Genomic DNA, 6,379 nt, shown 5'->3' with positions numbered 1-6,379 from the left:
ATGTGAGCCGCATGGAAGCTGGCAGGATCCCCAAGGACACATTGTACAGCGAGCTCGTCACTGGTATCAGACCCTGACAACCAATTTTATCTGTAGCACCTGTGGAAGAGTCTGTCACTCTAGAATTGGCCTTTATAGCCACTCCAGGTGCTGCTTCACAAACCACTGACCACCTCCAGGCGCTTACCCATTGTCTCTCGAGACAAGGAGCCCAAAGAAGAAGATGTACTTTCCATTCCTTGATGTTCCTTAACTGATTGCTCATTGTTTGCTCGGAGACATTGCCTCCTGATGTTGGCAGGAGAGAATTATTTAACATCGCCTGGAAAGCAGAATGCTTTTCTTCCTCTGACTGACTGAACACCACTAAATGTATTCGAGCGAGGTTTGTTCACTAAAGTTGACTGACACGTTGAAGAATATCTACTGCTTCCTCAATGGGTGTAAATGAACACTAATCTGAAATGTTAACTTTGCTTCTCTCGCCCCAGATGCTGCCAGACCTGCTGAGTATTTCCAGCACTTTTTGTTTTTATTTCAGATTTCCAACATCTGCAGTATTTTGCTTTTATAAAAACACTGAATCTAGATTGTAATTTTTCCCCTTCCATCTCAGTCTGATGGGAATGTTAGGTTGGGACTAGTGGATGTTGTGAAGAGTGGTGAAGTGGTTGAGAACAAGCCCTGAACCCGAGCAGGGCTGCAATAGCTTCATCCTTGGAGCTTTTGACCCGTCCCAGTCCCCTTCTTTATACTGCAGGACGGGTTTTGCAGTAATGTTAGCCATGGACAAGCGGATGCTGCAGTAACTGCGGGAGCACCACTATTTTCCAGAGGGTTTCTCTGTGTTATGGATGCTCAGAAACTGCCCGCCCCCACAAACAACAGTGTGACTGTTCATGTAAAGGAAGCTAATCGTAAAAAAATTATTTGCTGCGCTGCCCTGGAGTTTATCCGCAATGCAACATTGAACCCGACCCCGGAAGTCGGTAAAGATATCCAGCGGTCATTTGCGGAGCGAGACAGTCCTTTTATAATCAGCGGTCGCAATTAGTCTAAAATCTCACATTTAGCCCGTTCCTTCCAAACGCTCGAACATCCGATCCGATATTGACATTACAGTAACATTAACTTCAGCGCTGCAGTATTTGTCGCAGGTCGGCTCGTTGGTCTAGGGGCATGATTCTCGGTTTGGGTCCGAGAGGTCCCGGGTTCAAATCCCGGACGAGCCCCTTTTTTTTTGGGACATAGAACACCGGACACCGAGAAATTATTTTTGTGGTTTAAAAAAACAATTAAAACTAATTTTATTACTTGCGCGTGAAAATAAAACGGGGCTCGTCCGGGATTTGAACCCGGGACCTCTCGCACCCTAAGCGAGAATCATACCCCTAGACCAACGAGCCACTACACGTAACGAATTCTGCAGCAAACTTTACATTGGTTCCAACCGGGATTCTACATTCCATTTATTGTTACATTGTCGTGACTGTTCCAGAATGTTGGCCTCAGTGCCGCTGCAGATTGCACAAACCACAGGCCGAATGGCCTCTTCCTGTGCTGCAACCATCCAATGATTTGATTCAGTGATGATCCTACGGTTCAATCTGAATTTAACACGTTGTGATAAAATTGCCCGATAATAGTAAACTATTGCTTATTACCAAAACGATAAGAAAAGCTGCGCCTTTTTGCTACAGCTCCTGTCATTCTTATTTTACCACTTCTTTGTTATTCGTTTGATGTTCATGAAGTCCCCTCAGTTGCTGCTTTATGGATTTTAATTTACCCCACATTAGCTCTTTTTTAAATGCATGTTTACTTTCTTCCTGTTTTAAGATGCACGGTCTATGCATGTTTTTGGTAATTAAAAAGATGAAATGACACTCAAGAGCACAGGCAGCATCGGTTGCGAGAGAGACGTTGCATTAACGTTTCAGGTCCAAGACCTTTGGTCAGACGCAGAGTCTGCAGACTTTTTACAGTAAGATTTTATTTCAGTGATGTGGTAATTGTGTTCTGCGCATAGCAGGTGTCTGACTCCAAAACTATCCTGTTCACATTGCAGTTAATTTATTCCTGAAACAATGTTTTAACTTGAGAGTAAGGAAACATGTAAAAATTGTAAGAGGAAACTAAGGCTCATTAGCTTTGCTCCATAACATCCACAGCCATGTATAAAATTGGTTAATTTTCCCAAAATGAACATCAAGTTGATTCACATCTAACGGTGCATTTACACCACAGTAACACTAGTAACAGGCGGATGTAGCAGTTACAGTGTCAATGCAGCCCAAATCCAATGTGAAGGCCTTAAAGGCACCAGAAGAAGGTGGAATTAAACTTTCTGGAAGAGAAGTAAGTTCAGGCCATCACACCTGATTTGGGTTGGGTTGGCATCCTTCCATTTACAAAAATGATGTACACGCAGCAAACAATCCACTTAGGTGGGTGTCTTCTCTTGGTGCAACGTTGCTGACAGCTGTGAAGGCCAATCCTCGAGAGGCAAATTTTGCCACAAGTGCCACAGGCAAAGCTGCCAAGTGACGCAGAGCTATTTTTGACGTAGGTGCCTATTGCCATGGTGCTGTAGCAATTGATCATCGTGGTAGTGCACACTAGTCGACAGGATGTGTCGCCATTTCCCTCTTTCACCAGCTAAGGTGCGATAGTCACCATTTAGTACCTTCATGTCACGCTTGTATGCATCCTTGAAGTGGAGCTTTGTGCACCCCACTGGGTTGTCTGGCCCCGGCTACCTCACCATACAGAAGGTCCTTGGGTATGTGACCGTCTTCCATCCTGCGGGTATGTCCAATCTGCTGAAGCTGCCTCTGATTAGTGCCAACACACTTGGGAGCTATGTAAAGTGCTATGTAAAGTTGTTGTTATGTGACTCATGGCATACTTATATTACTGAGGCCACTACTCTGCTGCTTCTGACACATGAAATTGGATTGTGAGAATTATTGTGAGAGTTAATGAGAGTGTACTGTAGTCATTACTTCATTACACCTGAAATGTTAACCTATTGTTCCTTTTTATGATGCACTCACACTCCAAAAGTTTCTCATTGATGCAAAGCCAAAATCATTTCACACTTAAGCTAACTTGAAGTGTAAGCGAAGACAAAAACACATCACGTTGTCATTAGAGAACTCCTCAACGTTGATGATGTTGCGCTAGTCGCTCACATGGACACTCAGCTACAAAGACTCATGGACTGTCTCGCCTGTGCCTGTAACTTGTTCTCCTTGACTATAAGTGCGAAGAAAACTGTGGTCATGGGACAAGGTTTTGCATCTCTGCCCCTGATCACACTAAATAACACCCCAATAAAAGTGGTTAGCAAATTCTGCTACCTTGGGTCCACAGTGACGGACAATCTGTGCCTTGATGCAGAGCTCGATACAAGCATAGGGAAAGCAGCTACCACCTCTGGCTGACTTGCGAAACGTGCATGGGATGACACCAAGCTCACCCTTAGGACCAAGCTGATGGTTTATAAGGCCTGTGTTCTCAGCACCTTGCTGTATGGCTGTGAAACATGGGTGACCTACAGGTACCAGGAAAAGCTCAATAATTTCCATCTTTGCTGTCTGCTGCACATTATGGATATAATATGGCAGGACAAAATCACAAATGTGGCAATCCTCTCAAAGGCAGAGCTCCCCAGTGTGTTGGCACTAATCAAACAGAGGCGGCTGCGGTGGATCAGACACGTCCGCAGGATGGAAGACGGTTGAATACCCAAGGACCCAAATCCCCTTTGGGGTGCCCAAAGCGTGATGCTTGCAAGCGTGACATGAAGGCCCTAAATGTCGACTATCGCACTTGGGAGTCACTAGCTGATGAAAGAGCCTTCACAGCCCAGCACAGGTACACCAAGAGAAGACACCTCACCTACATGGATTGCTTACTACATGTCCATCATCTTTTGTAGATGGGAGGATGCTAACCACAATGTAGGGAAATGTCCCAAGGTGCTTCACAGGAACGTAATCAGACATAAATTAACACCAAGCCAAAGGAGAGATATTGGGATGGGTGAGTAAAACTTGGTTCAAAGGCTAGGATTTAAGAAGGATTAAGGGGGACGGAGAGGTGGAGGAGGAGAGAGGTTTAGGGAGGGAATTCCAGAGTTTCGGCTCTGTACAGCTGAAAGCACAGCCAACAATGGTGAGGAAAAACGAGTAGGAGATGAACAGGAAGTCAGAGTTGGAGGAGTGCAGAGTGTTTGGAGGGGGGAAGGCCATGGAGAGATTTGAACATAAGGATGACATTTCTTTAAAATCAAGGTGTTAGTGGACTGGGAGCCAATGTAGTTCAGTGAACATAGCTGATGGGTGAGAGGGATTTGGTACGAGTTAGGATGTGGCCAACAGTTTTGAAGGGTGGAAGATGGGATGCCAACCAAAAGAGTATATGGAGGTAACAAAAGCATGGATGAGGGTTTCAGCAGTAGATACACTGAGGCAAAGGAGGTGATATTACAGAGGTGGAAGTAGGCAGTCTTTGTGATGGAGGCAGTATAGGGTCAGAAGCTCAGTTTGGGGTCAAAGACAATACCAATGTTAAACCTGTAAACCCTCATCTACTTTTTTGAAGTAGTTTGCTGAATTTACTCCTTTATTGCTTTCGCTCCATTTTCCTTCCCGCTTTCAAAACCCTCTTCTTCAATCGTGCATTCAGTCACCAATCTTTCCATTATTTTGTTTTACCATCTGCTCAGTGTCCACTGTTTTTCTGCTGGGCTGTAAAGTGCTCTGAGGAACCTCTATACACAAGGGGCACTGTAGAAATGAAAGTTGTTGAATAACTATGAGGTCTGCACTCAGTCACCTCATTTCAGGCTGAAAAGCTCAAGTTTTTGCAGTCTTTCATCAGAAATCAGTCCTCTGACACTGGCAATCAGGCCCACAATATCTAAAGCTTGAATATCTGGGCGGCACAGTGGCGCAGTGGTTAGCACCGCAGCCTCACAGCTCCAGGGACCTGGGTTCGATTCCGGGTACTGCCTGTGTGGAGTTTGCAAGTTCTCCCTGTGTCTGCGTGGGTTTTCTCCGGGTGCTCCGGTTTCCTCCCACAAGCCAAAAGACTTGCAGGTTGATAGGTAAATTGGCCATTATAAATTGTCACTAGTATAGGTAGGTGGGAGGGAAATATAGGGACAGGTGGGGATGTTTGGTAGGAATATGGGATTAGTGTAGGATTAGTATAAATGGGTGGTTGATGGTCGGCACAGACTCGGTGGGCCGAAGGGCCTGTTTCAGTGCTGTATCTCTAATCTAATCTAATCTAATCTGTCTTGGGTATCATTGACTAGAACTGCACACAATACTCAAGGTATGATCTAATCAGAGTACTATACAGTTTAAGCTTTGCTTCCTCCCACGTACCTAGCTCTCTCTTGTACCCTACTGCTTTGACTATAATGGCCGGGATTTTACAATGGTAATGACAGTAAAACTGTGAGCATTCGTTGTCATTACTCCACTGAAACTGACAGCATCTTGTGGAGTTTGCACATGTGCAGAATAACATGGAAATCCAGAAGTTGTTGTCAGTGATTCTGCAATCCTCCAGAGGGTGCGCTGATGAGGGAAGCAATCAGTGAATTGATGAAAACTTCCACTTTTACACTAATTAGTGCTGTAAAAACTCGAATAGGTTACATACGAAAATACGAATTGAGAGCAGGAGTAGGCCACTAGGCCCCCCGAGCCTGCTCCGCCATTAAGGTCATGGCTGATCTGATTGTAACCTCAACTCCACATTCCCGCTTACCCACGATAACCTTTCACCCCCTTGCTTATCAAGAATCTATCTACCTCTGCCTTAAAAATATTCAAAGACTCTGCTTCCACTACCTTTTGAGGAAGAGAATTCCAAAGACTCACGACCCTCTGAGAGAAAGAAAATCTCCTCATCTCTGTCTTAAATGGGTGACCCCTTAGTTTTAAATAGTGACCCCCTAGTTCTAGATTCTCCCACAAGGGGAAACATCCTTTCCACATCCACCCTGTAAAGACCCCTCAGGATCTTATATGTTTCAATCAAGTCACCTCTTACTCTTATAAACTCCAGTGGATACAAGCCTACATCTTATTGAATGAAGTGTAACTGTTTTTTAACAGTGTACTGTTATTACCAGGTGAGAAAGGTGTCTAGGGGTCTTTCGCTGTCTTTACTTGGTCTTATTGTAACAGGGTTTTATTTTTAAACACATTGTGTTTTGAGCTCCCCCTTTTGTGAATCCTTGTTCACAGCTTTCCAATTATAAGACAAAGAAACCAATTCACACAGGTTTTCTGAGGTTTAAAGAAGAAAGATGAAATTTTATTAAATCTTAAAGTTAAACACTAATACGGTTAATGCC

General features: G+C 44.3%; 2 non-coding genes across 2 annotated transcripts; one reads left to right on the top strand and one right to left on the bottom strand.

Annotated features, from left to right (window-relative positions):
* Positions 1–1,160: 1,160 nt before the first annotated feature.
* Positions 1,161–1,232, top strand: trnap-ugg (transfer RNA proline (anticodon UGG)). Its single transcript has one exon. It is a non-coding gene; the product is annotated as a tRNA-Pro (tRNA).
* A 102-nt stretch (positions 1,233–1,334) lies between these two features.
* Positions 1,335–1,406, bottom strand: trnap-agg (transfer RNA proline (anticodon AGG)). The gene has a single exon. It is a non-coding gene; the product is annotated as a tRNA-Pro (tRNA).
* Positions 1,407–6,379: the final 4,973 nt, after the last annotated feature.

This window comes from Heterodontus francisci, chromosome 15 (assembly GCF_036365525.1).
Source record: "Heterodontus francisci isolate sHetFra1 chromosome 15, sHetFra1.hap1, whole genome shotgun sequence".
Taxonomy (NCBI): domain Eukaryota; kingdom Metazoa; phylum Chordata; class Chondrichthyes; order Heterodontiformes; family Heterodontidae; genus Heterodontus; species Heterodontus francisci.
This window is presented reverse-complemented; position numbering and strand designations above follow the sequence as displayed.